Source organism: Ambystoma mexicanum, chromosome 2q (genome assembly GCF_040938575.1).
Source record: "Ambystoma mexicanum isolate Mex_15411 chromosome 2q, UKY_AmexF1_1, whole genome shotgun sequence".
In the NCBI taxonomy this organism is placed as follows: Eukaryota; Metazoa; Chordata; class Amphibia; order Caudata; family Ambystomatidae; genus Ambystoma; species Ambystoma mexicanum.
The window spans coordinates 184,586,358-184,601,760 of record NC_090924.1 but is presented as its reverse complement, the minus strand read 5'-3'; positions in this window follow the sequence as shown (position 1 = coordinate 184,601,760).

Genomic DNA, 15,403 nt, shown 5'->3' with positions numbered 1-15,403 from the left:
TACCTGTACCAGTGTTCAAAATGGTATGAGCCTAACGATTCTCCTCCACAAGAAATACCAACGGAAAATGAGTGATAAGGACACCTGATTATAGTAATAAAGATGAGTATTTAGCTTCTTTAGACTACAACTTGAAGTTCCCCAAACATTGGAAATCATTTTCTTCATTCAGAAGTTGTTTGGGAGCCCTTCTGATGAGAAGAAACATGGGCCAAATACCCTGTTTTATATAATTTCTTCCAGGCAGGAGGGTCTACAACCACGTTTTACCTCACTGCAACCTTCACTTAGGAGAAATATCCATTTGCATATCAGTGTTTGTCCCACACACAAGGGCAGTCCAGCACCGAAATGCCAGGCCATTCTCCTCAGAGCAAGAGTACCATCAGAAACCCCAGACACGCGTTTCATCAGTGAGGTGAAGCTGAGCCTGTCTAATGCACAGTGAGCAATGGGTCCACGTCTGGATTACCCGTGCTCACTTATTTTCTTCATGCCTCTACAGCAGACATCTTAGAAATTGTCTAAAAGGAAGGTTGTGTTTGTGAGTCAGTTTGATTATTTGATTATTTACCGAGTTATATGGGGGTCTCTGGAATGCACATACTCTCACTCTGAATCCCTCGTTTACATTATTTGGCGAACTTTTCGCAGTCAACTGTCTCCACAAACACCCATTCTCCACTGACTCATTCCTGTATCTCTTGCTTTGATCATATAAAATACGTGTTATTTCTGCTTGCCAGTTTAAAGTCAGTCCTGCAGCAGATACTGTGGAGCAGTGGGTGAGATACTCTGTGCTCCACAGGCGTCCTCCTGACGTCAGGATGGTTGCTCGTGTGCAACAGCACAGTATTATGCAAACCACATGAAGGCTGGCAGTCATTTCTTGGTACAGTCCCAAAAATATGTTAATGTACAGGGTAAATCATAACTGATGGAGGGTCTTTTATTTTGTAAACTTAAAATAGAGATAAATAAATAAGAAAAAAATGGCGATAATGGTCTTGGGCTTTAATGTAATGAGTGTTAGATAAAGGGAATACTTCACCTGCCATACATTTTTATAATTGGATACATTTAATTTTAATCCATTCTGCAATTTTAATCATTTTAATAATGTAAGCTTTATGTTATACATACTGGAGCTCATTTTAATTGAGGCATAAAGTTAATCGAAGGTGTAATAGCCTTGTGTAAGTCTTTTACGCCTTCCCTTAAAGTCACGCCCCATTTTCATTCATTTGTATGGCGGAGTGGAGGGGCGGGATGCATCTTGCATTTCCGCTCACTCCCTTCCTCTCTGTGACACAAAAATGCCAGCATCTGCGCCAGCGTGCATTTTTATGCTGGTGTAAATGCTGGGGATCCTTAAGGAGTCCGCTGGCTTTATGCGCCAGAATAAAATATGCAGACTCCTGAGGGATCCATTGTAAATGCTGCTCGCATTGTAATTACATTTGTAAAATCTGCCTCGCAGGCTATGCTTGATCATTTGCACGCAGAGTGCAAATGATCAGGGTAAAAGGTGGCGTACATGCATGCATGCTGCCTTTTGCCCTGCTCATTTGCCCTCATCCATGCAATGTGACGGTAAGGAGCCGCCTACATCTATCTCCACGCATACCGGCTCCCCGCCGCCCAATTATGGGGAAATTGAAAATGATCCCCACCGTGGCCACGGCGTCTTAGCATTACAGAGGTAAATTCTATTCCATTGTGGCTACCATGCGGTCCTTTCATTTATTCATTTATTGCCTATATAACCAAGCTTTGGGAACTCAGAGGGCACTGTGCCAAAACCCACAAATCTGCTTCTGGGATTGGTTAGGTTCATCTTAATCTGTCATTTTTATTGCTTGAGAGCTGGCTCACTTCCCATCAGTAGAGAATTAATACAAAAACATTCAACAAGCAACATCCCAAAACTGGAAGCAGCACTGGACAAAAACAAGTGTGGTGTTTCTCATTATCAATCAACTAGCCGACCATGGGTTTGCAGGGTGGATCAGAGATAAGAACATAGAAAATGATGTCACTGGGGAACCAATTGTTTGTGATTGGTCATTCAGGAAGGCTTCAATGCTTGTGACTACAGAAGTTGGAGTGTTTGAACCATGTTGAGGAAACAGCAACTTAGAGTCGAGTGAGACTACGAAGACGTAAACACTAACTTTGCCAATACTCTAAAAACGTGAACAAAATGTGCCAACATAAGTCACAGAGGGCACTATACAAACGATCAACAAATATGGATCTTAGCATGGCTCCATGAATACACGAGCAATTGAAACAGGCTTTGCCATCCCATATATAGGCAACAGCATGTTAACATACTGACGCCCATCTTCCGAGGGACTACAACTCACATGAAACTATAGAACGAATAACACATTGTGCAAGTGCAAAATGTAACATTTTCAGCAGACTGTGATACATGCAGTGAGTAACCCCCAGATCCATGTTTCCAGATGCAGTTGGAAACACTAACTATGCATTGCCCAAACAGAAGGGAACACCATTTCACCACATATAATGGGCCATTCACAATGTCAGTTGCCACCATAACCGCCCTAAGAATTGGCTAATTGAAGGCCCTGATTACATTTAGAAAGTGCAAACTCCTGTGCACACATCCAAACAAGGCCCATGCATAATAACGTTACAAATAAAACAGCTACATATTATTACAAAGGTGTCAGGGAGTAAAGACCAATCAGAGACAAATACAGTGAAAAGTGGGGTCTTTTATTTTGAGAATATAGTACAGGTTGGCCAAAATTGCAAACGGGGACTGTAGATTTGAAGCCAAGAACCCAGACTGAGTCCCTTCTTGGACAAGGGACCTACCAGGCCTTATAACACTGCAGTACTATTTTGGGTTTACATAATACCTGCACATTGCCCCTTATTACTAAGTCTCAGGCTTAAGAGGTTCCTGCACTTGACCTTTTATGGTATTTTCGGGGTCTCTTCCCCTTAGGTATCATTATTGGGAGTAAGAGGTTCCTGCACCTTTTAAAGAGCTCCTCTTCTCAGAGTCTCTATCTTTTGCTCACCAACTTCTCTACTGGGGCAACAGAGTTTGGGTCCAACTCCTTCCCTCTTCACGTCCTCTCTAAACCTGATCTGGTTCTGCTCCACCTTGATACCATGCTACATGCTTATTAAGCCACCGCAGTGGGCTTGACCCCTCATGATACTGTGCTCACCCCTAAACCCCACCGTAGGCCAAATGTGGTCTTGCATGACTTTCTGATCTTGCTAGCTACTGTCTTTCGAGTCACTCACATTAGTCACTGCCAGCCTCTTAATGGGGTTGCTTCCCACTCTGCTCAAGGTATCTCAAAGGAACTATCTCATGATGTTTGCAGGCAAGCTCTGATTGATGTTGTCAACAAACATACTCCTATTCTGACCATATTGAAACCTGAAGTTTCATTAATAGTAGCTAGAAATGGTAATGAATAGGAGGTCACTCCACTTCATACACAGTCCTCTAACACATGACTTGTAATTGGAAAACACTGGTTATTCTTTCGGTGCCAGCAGAAGTAGGATACCTGTGGTACTCCCTAAAAGCACACACAGACCCAAGATTGCCCGAACTCCTAGTCTAACGAATGAGGGATGGTAATGTATTTAATGAATAGAAGACAGTTCATTGGCCTCTCTCCCCCTATTACCTGTCTGGCGCATATCTTGATGACCTGTCAAAATGTCCAAGGTTGGTTAGCAAAAAGCCAACCAATCGAATCCCTTAGTGTCATGACACCCACCATGTAGTATGCCAGCTAAATAATCTTCTTAAAGTTAGGTATTTATACTTGTATCAATATTGGGATGGTGTCAGGAGGAGCCATCAGATATCATTTACCCAATTAACTGCGTAAACCCTTATATGATCCATATGTAGCCACATCCCTTAACCAATCCCCATAGATTTTGTGAAATTGTGACAATATATGATGCAAGAGATGATGCGTCAGAGGTACTTAAAGTGTTGTTTTATATGAATTCAGGGAGAGATTCAAGATTTTGATGCTTGTATACTCTCTGCTTTATTTGGATGATAATAAAGCTGAACTTTACCTCACACTTTATCAACTTCGTCATTGAGTTTGGGTTGGAAGGATTCCAGTACCTCTGGCATACTGGGAACTTCTGGGCCCACTTAACATGTGGTTGCAGAAGATAGGGTTGGCTAAGCGTCGTCGGAGGTGTCGGGAAAGTCCCTGCCGTGCCCTCCCAAGGCTTTGGAGGTGTCATGTGGCAAATGAGAAAAAGCACAACAGAGAAGGGTTGACAAGAGCCTCTTGGAGAAAGTCCTGTCTGGTCTCTGCAGGCTGATAGGGGAGACCCAACGCCAAAGACCTTCAGCAGATTCATGGTGCTGTGGACTGAATGGTGTGGTCCAGTGTGGGAGCAGCAAGGTTGGGCTGCTCGTAGCATGAGTGGATTTGTGGGGCTGCTTAGAAGGCTTGAATGGCAGTGAACTGGGCCTACTTGAAGGTAGAGTGGTGTTTTGAGGTACAGCTCAGAAAAATTGGGTGAAGCAGAAGGCATGGCCTAAGAGAAAGACGCAGGAAGTATTACATTAGAAGAAAAACATTGTGGGGAGGCGACTAGAAAATGAGAAAAAGGGTAAACAAGTATTAAAGTACGGTTTGGTGAATATTGGTAAGTTGTGTGTAGAAGTATTAAAATGGGGATACCCCAATTATTCATCTATGTAAGGCATTACACTAGTACAAGGTAACACACACAGTGGATTCGGAACACAGAGGGCAAGATGTTTATGCCCTGGCTGCAAGAAGGCACTCCTTCAAAGACAGTAATGCAACACACGTGTACCTACTGACATACCACGAATAAGAGAAAACAGTTACAGAACAGGTTAGGCATACTGGAATTATGGAAAATGTATTCAGAACACATATAAGTAATCAATAGGAAGGAGTGGATGCTTAATCAGCATGTCAAAGGGTGCACAACACTCCTCAGCCCCAAAGCAAAGTGCATTCTTTAAATGCACTGATAGTATACCCACACATATTAAAAGCAGCAACAAGATTTACTAACCCCACAGCCTCCAGCCTATAGCAGCGGAGGCATTGCACACAGAGAAAAAATAAATAAACAACGGCCATGGCCAGCACATGTAATGCAGGGCGAGTGCTGTGAGTTACAGCCCAGACTGACAGAAGCAGAGGAAGAGGCTCAGAAAGAGAGAGGCAGGCAAAAATATAATATAGAGTCAGCCATAGTATCAAACAAATCATTGGAAGGACAAATAATGCTTACGCTCGATGGCCAGGGCATTGAGTAGCTAAAAAAAGTCAAAGCAAAATAGAGAAAGGCAAGAGAAAGCAGAAGATACAAGAATGGAGGAGGAGAAAGAGAGAGAGAGAGTTCAGAAGGCAAGAGAGGGAAAAGAAGAATGGGGAAGATGACGAGAGAGAATGGAAGGAGACTTGAGGAAAGACGGAAAAGAGAAAGAGAAAAACAGGAAGAAAGGGAGAGAAAGCAAGATCCCAAAAGAGGCAGGCAGAGGCACCGACGAGAAGTGGATGACATTATTATGGGGCATACCATCTCAGACATGAAAGGGAAAGGAGATGGGAAGAAACAAAGAAAAGAGAGAATAGGCGAGAGGAAGAAAGGGAATGAGAAAGGAGCTTAAACAAATCTTACAAGGAAGTTGATGCCATTATGCGCAAGAATACAGGGTTGGATCAGGAGCAGGAAGACATTATGAGAAAGATAAGTTACAATTTAGACATAACCAGAAAGGAGGGTATAGTGGTAATAGAAAGGTGGAGAAGGGGACAGTCAGAGGAAGGCAGGAATGTCATAGAGGACGTGATGAGCGGGATGTACAGGAACAATCCCTTAGAAGAATAGATTTTGAGGACAAGTAACATGCAAAAGTGATGATATGATTTCTGAAGATGAAGAAGATGAAGAAAGTGAGGGGGAGGCAGCACAAGCCCCACCCAAATGTACTCATATAGGGAAAGGGGTAGCATTCGCAGAAATGGAGGAGCCAGCAATAAGGCTAGAACCTGTCGAATATCCACGGCATCCGAAGTCGCACCCAGACAGTTTAGAAGAGTGGATACCATATTTAACTAGATTGAGGAAATGTTCCGGACGGAAGAGGGCTAGCATGACATATGTGGTGAAAAAGACAAGAGGTGCAGCTGCACTGAGACAGGGCACAGGACTGAGCCAATTCCCCCTGCTGGTGAAGGGGAGGACTAGCAAAACACATACCATGGTCACAGAGAAAAATAACTTGATTAATAAACTAACATCACTCACAGTGGGTTCAGGAAAATTGATCTATGAATTAGAGAGAATGACAGCTCAAATGACTCTAGCAGTAGGCAACATAACATATTTGTTTGTAGCTATATTGAGTGAGCAATCGGAAGACATATGGAGATGGGTGGGGCCCTAGTGTATATGCAGATCCTTGTGGTGTTATGCAGAAGGGATGTGACAAAGCAGTTTGGGCTGCACTGCCCCTTTTGGGGTGGGATCTAACCTAATTTCTATATGGTATTTCCCCTTTTTTAATGGTTTGACAGAGGAAGAACAATGGTCTGTAGGGTTGCCCAGAGCAATGCCAGAGGTTAACATTAATTCAATATCTTCCAGCCATCACTGCTTTTGTGTTGCTTTGGTCAACCAGAGTGGGACAGGTGTGCCCATACGTGCGTCACGACATCTGCTGAGAGACCCAAGCTAATCCTCACTGATGATACCCAATGAGGCCGAAACATGTTTGGGGATGCTTCTGGTCTCATGCAGATGGGATGTGACCAAGCAGTTTGGACTGGAATGCCCCATTTGGGGTGATAAAAAGCCTGCTTTGCATATAGTATTTCCCCTTTTGTAAAGGCTTGGCAGGCAAAGAACCATGGTCTAGAGAGTTGCCCAGATCAATGGCAGATGTTAAGATCAATTCAAAACCTTCCAGCCATCACCTCTTTTGTTTGGCTGAGGTACTCTGGAGTGACATCGCAAAATACACAACATGATGTGGCACCTTTCAAGAATTGCAGAGCAGAGGTTTGGAAGGCATTAAGAATACAGTATCTAGACACACCAGACATGAGGGTAATTATGACACAGAAAATGGGGAGGAGGAAGACCCTGCAGCAGATATAGAGGACATTCAAGAGAAGTGGAGATTACAGACCCAGGAATCATGGGATATAAATATCTATCACCATCTTTTACCGCATTTTGAGTCAGGGACTCTCTGAAATAGTATAGAGCCAATTAAAGATCATTTTGGGTATAGAGTCAAAACCGTGACCAGTGATATAGTTAAATATTGTTCTTCACTGCAGATTGAAACAAGAGAAAGATAGAAAGAAAGTTGGTAGAAATGAAGATAGAAGAAGCAAACCTAGTGCAAAAGAAATATTCGAAACTCACGATGGAAGGGGCCATGTGGGAGAAATCAATGGCGTAAAGGAGACACAGTAAATGCAGCCATGGCCAATGGAGGTTTTGCAGGGAGAGGAAAATATAACTATCACCCACAGGGACATGGGGATGCACCTAGAGGTAGAATATTTGGGTTTCCAACTCAGCAAGGAGGAGGATTTAATGGAGGGCTACCACTATTCGGAGGACAGCCACAATAGTGTTCAACGTGTGGGAAAATGGGCCACATTTCATGTCAATGCAGAGGCAGGGGAGGAATGCCACAGAACTGGCAGCAGACAGACACAAGAGGGGAGCTAGTATATCCCCCAACATACAGCTCTGAGCCACCCGTGTATTATGCCCAGGATCACACACAGAAACAGGCACAAGCGCCACAAATGCAACACACACAGCAGGGAATGCCATTCCAAACACAGCAAGCACCACTGCAGACACGGGCACCTATACAGCAAAATGCAATGACATCATGGACCACAACCGTATTGCCACAGACTTTAACACCTACCCACAATAAAGCAGCCCACGGCAGAACTTGATGTGTCCTACCCTATCTGTCACACCAGACCCACAAGAGTGTCATGATCTCTGCTTCCAAAAGGTCAGGGTTTTCCCAACTCCCTTGGAAGCAGATCCATAACCCAGGTTCCGAGTGCCAACCAGTCCCAATTGGGACCTTTTGGACCCAGTCCTGGCGCCAGTGGCACCAGGCTCATAAATATGCCCAGTCCCAGCGCTGGAAGCGCTGGGCTCATAATGCTTGGGTGGACTTACCTGCAGCAGACCATGCTGCTTACTTGCCTGCCAGTTGAGCCTCTGATCCTCTTCTGTTTGGAACTACTTTTGCTGTTGGGTGGGGCAGGAGCCACTCCCTAGATTCAGAACACTGGAACTCTTCTGTAAAGCAGGAACTCTTTTCTTACCTAGGCGTGGCTGTGGAAGGAGACACCTAAGCACTACAGGAGGCTATTTAAACCACACCCGATGGATGAATCTTGCTTTGCGTTATTCTGCATCCTCTGCAGCAAAACGCTCATCGTGTCTTCTGCATCTGATCCTGGGCCTAAGGAAAAAGGCTTACCATCCTGAATCCAGTCTTCAGCAACACCTATAAAGACAAGAAAGAACAGGTTAGCATTACGGTCTTCAGTCACAGCTCTTCACTTACCTGGTGCATCGGCTGTCACCAACGCCTCGCGCTGCATTCCGGCATCTGAAAGACAAAGGCTTACCTACTCTTCGTGCGCTCCGGAGGTCTTCACACTGCATTCCGGCATCTGAAAGACAAAAGCTTAACAACTCTTCGCACGCTCCGGAGGCCTTCGGCGCTGCATCCCGCATCTGAAAGACAAAACAAGGTGCGTTTAAAGACATTGGGGAACTTTAATACTCACGTGCCATTACTCCTTTCCACATCTAACCCAGTGGGTATTCCGGCACCCTGCAGCCGCTCCGAACTTGTACCTGCAAAATAAAAAGACAGTTAGAGCGCATCGTGAAGCAGGCAACAAGCGCTTACTTACGTGCTTCCAGGCGCTTCTATTCATCACACGGGCTCCATCTTCAACTCACTTCAGCCAGTCATCCGCCGTCGCCGGAACCCTGCAAAACAAGAAACGTCATTACTAAAGACTTTAAAGACATTAGAATTACTCGAAACTTACCGTTTGTGCAGTAAACGACGGACAGCAGTCCTCTGAAGTCAAGAGGCCTGCTCCCCTTATCCAGTGAAGAAACTGGTTACAGCACCCTGCCCCGAGGCAGATGGAGAGCACGGCGTTCACTTACCTAAGGTGAGAGAGTTAACCTTTGGGGTTCTACAGGAGAAGAGAAAGGGAAGAAGAGAGAGACATTCAATAACCCAGTTCCTTAATCCCATATTTTCTATCTGCAGACATCTTACCCTTCGAGTCAGACATACAGTGCACAGAGGTCCAGCCCAAAGAGCCAGCCCTGTGTTACACATCACCTTTGAAGATACGGTATATGCCCAGTCAAGACCGGCGCCTCTATGGGAATCAGGTGAGCGTTACAGAACGCAAAGCCTACCACAAAACTCCCGTCCAGGCGCTATGGAAACCTCGGATACCGACCAGCTAGCCCAGTTACTTGGGGAACTAAGGGCAGAAGTGCATGCAGCCCGTCAGGAAACGAACGCTCTAAGAAGGGAACTGATTATTTCCAAGGAGCGAACAGATGATCTCGCTAGACAATTGCTACAGTCACAAGCCGGACAGACCCCGTTGCCCGCATCTGGGGGAAATCTTCCTTCTACATCCTCTATGAATCCAGTGCAGATCAACCTACCTGGGAATGTACCTCTGGCTCCGCCCGAACGATTTTCTGGTGACCCAAAGAGGTTTGCAGTATTTATCAATCAGTGCCGGTTGCATTTCTTATGCCGGCCAGCAGCCTTTCCAACTGATCAAGCTAAAGTAGCTTTCGTGCTTTCGTACCTTAGTGGTAATGCGGCAGACTGGTCGATCCCTCTAGTAAATCAAGATGATCCGGTCCTCCATGATTTTCAAGCTTTTCAGCTCAGTATGGAAAAACTGTTCGCAAGACATTCAAAGGGGCAGGCCTTGGACAATGAGCTTCTTTCGTTGCGACAAGGTAATCAAGACCTTTTGGCTTATATTGCGTCTTTCAACAGACTGATAGTGGAAACTCAATGGCCTGAGGACAAAAGGATTACGCTGTTTTATAGAGGTCTACGTGGAGAGCTCAAAGATGTGTTAGCCCAAGTAGTGAATCCCCCACAAGATTGTTCGGACTATATAGACTTAGTCGTTCAAATAGATCACAGGCTGCAGAACAGGAAGGCCGATCGTTCCAAGTTTGATGCTCGAGTATTTTCCAAACCGCCAACTCCTTCCAAAGGAGTAGACTCCGGGGAACCCATGCAAATAGGGGGTCTGAAAGGTCCTCTAACACAAAAGGAGCGGGAAAGGAGAAAACAGTTGCAATTATGCCTCTATTGCGGAAACTCAGGGCACTTTCTTCGAGACTGTCCGGTGAAACCTGCCAAGAAGGCAGTAGGAGCTGCAGTTACCAAAGTTACAAACTCTGAGCAGGGAAACGACCTCGCCCGACAAGAATAGAGGTCCTCTTGCCGAGCGTGAAAACCAGTTCCGTGACCTCGCATTTCGTGATACCTATGGTCCTCATTAGCCCTGATAATCCGGATCGATTACATGCAATTGAAGCTTACGTCGACAGCGGTGCCATCGGCAATTATGTGGATCATGAAATGGTTTTGAGGATGAATCTAACTCTTTGTCCCAAGGCTGTAAAGGACGTCATTACTACGGTGGATGGTACGGAGATAGCCTCCGGGCCAGTAACGCATACCACTCAAGAGGTGACGCTAGTAAGTCAAGATGGACACCATGAGAAGATCGTGTTCGATGTGATCAAGGCCCCTCAGTTTCAGATTATTCTAGGAATACCTTGGTTAGAGAAACACAATCCTCTGATCGATTGGCGAGCAAGAACGGTCCAGTTTCCAGAATGTGTCTCTACTTGTCACCCTCCACCTGGTGTTGCACTGGCAGCAATTTCTTCAGAGACTCCCCAGTTACCTCCCGAATACCTAGAATACCAAGATGTTTTCCGGAAGGATCAGGCTAACTCTCTACCTCCTCATAGGTCTTATGACTGCCAGATAGACCTGATACCTGGATCTACTCCTCCTTGTAGTAGAATTTATGCCCTCACCGAGCCTGAGAACCTTAACCTTCGACAATACCTGGATCAATACCTGGCAAATGGGTTTATTCGTCCTTCCAAGTCCCCTGCTTCTTCAGCTTTGTTCTTCGTTCCAAAAAAGGAAGGAGACCTTAGAACTTGTATAGATTATCGCTCCCTGAACCAGATCACCGTTAAGAATAGATATCTGTTACCTTTGATCCCTGAACTCCTGGACCAAGTCAGAAAAGCATGCATATATACAAAGCTGGATCTTAGAGGAGCTTACCACTTGGTACGAGTAAAAGAGGGCGATGAATGGAAGACGGCCTTCCGCACCAAGTATGGGCTATTTGAATATCAGGTCATGCCCTTCGGACTTTGCAATGCCCCGGCCGCCTTTCAATATTTTATGAACGATGTCCTCAGAGAGCTCATAGATGTGTGTGTTGTTGTTTACATTGACGACATCCTCGTTTATTCTTCATCGGAATCTGAACATCGGAAACACGTGAAAATGGTCCTCGAAAGATTGCGTCAACACAAACTTTTCGCTAAGTTGGAAAAATGTGTTTTCAACGTGACTGAAGTTGAATTCTTGGGATTCATATTATCACCTGGCGGAGTGCGTATGGATTCAAAGAAGGTCGATGCAGTTCTCAAATGGCCATCACCATCCTCCGTAAAAGGTGTGCAAAGCATGTTAGGCTTCGCTAACTTTTACCGCAGGTTTATCCCCGAATTCTCTCGAATAGTCCAGCCCATCACTGCCTTGTTAAAGAAAAACAAACGTTTTGAATGGTCTACCGAGGCGGAACAAGCTTTCCAGGATTTGAAGACTAAATTTATCTCTGCACCAATCTTAAAACACCTTCGCCCCGAACTCCCCTACATCGTGGAAACTGATGCTTCAAGCCTTGCCATGGGGGCAGTTCTATCACAAAAGGACCCGGTAACCAATCAGTTGCATCCCGTGGCATTTTGGTCCCGCAAATTCTCGCCTCCTGAAATCAATTACACGATTACTGACAAGGAACTTCTGGCTATCAAGTCTGCCTTTAAGGCTTGGCGGCATTATCTGCTGGGGGCCCGACACACCGTTACTGTGATTACGGATCACCGAAACCTGCAATATTTGAAAACCGCAAAAGCCCAATCCTCTAGACAACTCCGTTGGGCATTATTCTTTGCCGAGTTTGACTTCATAATTACCTATCGACCTGGTACAAAGAACGGTAAAGCTGATGCCCTTTCTCGGATGGGAGTGGAAGAACACTTGATCAACCCTAAACCTGTACCAATCATTCCCGAACAAAGAATTCTGGGTGTAATCGCCACAGAATCCATAGAGGAAGTTAAGGATAAAGCCAGGCAACTTGTAACTCCAGCAGACATACAGAATTGGCATCTGCAGGGAAAGGACTTTGCAGTAAAGGACAACTTATTGTATTTCCAAGAACGATTATACCTACCAAGCACAGATTTACAGAAAAAAGTAATCTCTTGTTATCACGATTCTTTAATGGAAGGACATCCCGGTATGGCCAAGACCTCAGAAAAGATCAAACGCTACTTCTGGTGGCAGTCTTGGAAAAAAGATATCAGAGACTTTATAATGTCCTGTGGAGTATGCGCCCAAAACAAGAGTCAAAAGGAAAGACCAGCAGGCCTCTTACACCCTATTGACATCCCACCTCGCCCTTGGCATACGCTTTCTATGGACTTCATCACCGATCTACCTCCATGCTCCGGATACAATACGATTCTAGTAATCGTGGACTTATTCTCCAAGATGGCGCATTTCATTCCGCTCAAAGGCTTGCCAACAGCAGCAACTCTGGCCCGAGAATTTCTCGAAAACATCGTCCGACTGCACGGTTTTCCTTCGGTTCTAATTTCAGATCGAGGTAGTCAATTTATTTCTCATTTTTGGCGAAGTTGCTGTCGGTCGGCTCAAATTGATGTGAGACTATCGACCAGTCACCACCCTCAGACCGACGGACAAACCGAGAGGACCAATCAAACTCTGGAACAGTATTTACGCTGCATGCTGCAACAAACTGAAAAAACTTGGAAAGACATCCTTTGGATAGCCGAATATGCCTACAATAACTCTGTCCATTCGGGAACTGGGAAAACCCCGTTTTTTCTTTTGTACGGCAGTCACCCTCGAACCTCGGAGTTGGATCCCCTCCAAGATCTTGAAACACCAGCAGTAGACTACCTGCATTCTACAATCACCCAAGCCTTTAAGGAAGCTGTTTCTCACCTTCAAAGGGCTAAAGAACAATACAAGAAAGGAGCAGATCAACATCGGAAGGAAGCCCCTCAATATCAAGTAGGGGATCAAGTCTGGTTATCCACCAAATATCTACCTCTAAAAGGGCCACGCACATTCAACCCAAGATACCTTGGTCCCTATTCCATCACTACCATAGTAAACCCAGTAGCGGTCAAGTTGGACTTGCCCCCGCACATGAAGATACATCCGGTCTTCCACGTCTCTCTATTAAAACCCGTGCAACCTCAAACCCGACTAACTAAATCTCCAAAACCTATCCTAGTTGATGGAGAACTCGAGTTTGAAGTCAAAAGCATTCTGGACTCCAAGATCTCCAAATCTAAACTATTTTACCTAATTGACTGGAAAGGCAACGGCCCCCAAGAGAGATCCTGGGAACCTGCTGAATATGTCCACGCTCCTCGCCTAATCAAAAGATTTCACCGAACATTTCCTGACAAGCCAAAACCCCCGGAGAAGCCCGGTTTGGGAGGGGCCTTGAGGGGGGTACTGTCATGATCTCTGCTTCCAAAAGGTCAGGGTTTTCCCAACTCCCTTGGAAGCAGATCCATAACCCAGGTTCCGAGTGCCAACCAGTCCCAATTGGGACCTTGTGGACCCAGTCCTGGCGCCAGTGGCACCAGGCTCATAAATATGCCCAGTCCCAGCGCTGGAAGCGCCGGGCTCATAATGCTTGGGTGGACTTACCTGCAGCAGACCATGCTGCTTACTTGCCTGCCAGTTGAGCCTCTGATCCTCTTCTGTTTGGAACTACTTTTCCTGTTGGGTGGGGCAGGAGCCACTCCCTAGATTCAGAACACTGGAACTCTTCTGGAAAGCAGGAACTCTTTTCTTACCTAGGCGTGGCTGTGGAAGGAGACACCTAAGCACTACAGGAGGCTATTTAAACCACACCCGATGGATGAATCTTGCTTTGCGTTATTCTGCATCCTCTGCAGCAGAACGCTCATCGTGTCTTCTGCATCTGATCCTGGGCCTAAGGAAAAAGGCTTACCATCCTGAATCCAGTCTTCAGCAACACCTATAAAGACAAGAAAGAACAGGTTAGCATTACGGTCTTCAGTGACAGCTCTTCACTTACCTGGTCCATCGGCTGTCACCAACGCCTCGCGCTGCATTCCGGCATCTGAAAGACAAAGGCTTACCTACTCTTCGTGCGCTCCGGAGGTCTTCACACTGCATTCTGGCATCTGAAAGACAAAAGCTTACCAACTCTTCGCACGCTCCGGAGGCCTTCGGCGCTGCATCCCGCATCTGAAAGACAAAACAAGGTGCGTTTAAAGACATTGGGGAACTTTAATACTCACATGCCATTACTCCTTTCCACATCTAACCCAGTGGGTATTCCAGCACCCTGCAGCCACTCCGAACTTGTACCTGCAAAATAAAAAGACAGTTAGAGCGCATCGTGAAGCAGGCAACAAGCGCTTACTTACGTGCTTCCAGGCGCTTCTATTCATCACACGGGCTCCATCTTCAACTCACTTCAGCCCGTCATCCGCCATCGCCGGAACCCTGCAAAACAAGAAACATCATTACTAAAGACTTTAAAGACATTAGAATTACTCGAAACTTACCGTTCGTGCAGTAAACGACGGACAGCAGTCCTCTGAAGTCAAGAGGCCTGCTCCCCTTATCCAGTGAAGAAACTGGTTACAGCACCCTGCCCCGAGGCAGATGGAGAGCACGGCGTTCACTTACCTAAGGTGAGAGCGTTAACCTTTGGGGTTCTACAGGAGAAGAGAAAGGGAAGAAGAGAGAGACATTCAATAACCCAGTTCCTTAATCCCATATTTTCTATCTGCAGACATCTTACCCTTCGAGTCAGACATACAGTGCACAGAGGTCCAGCCCAAAGAGCCAGCCGTGTGTTACACATCACCTTTGAAGATTCGGTATACGCCCAGTCAAGACCGGCGCCTCTACGGGGAACCATGGGTCAGAGTGACCATA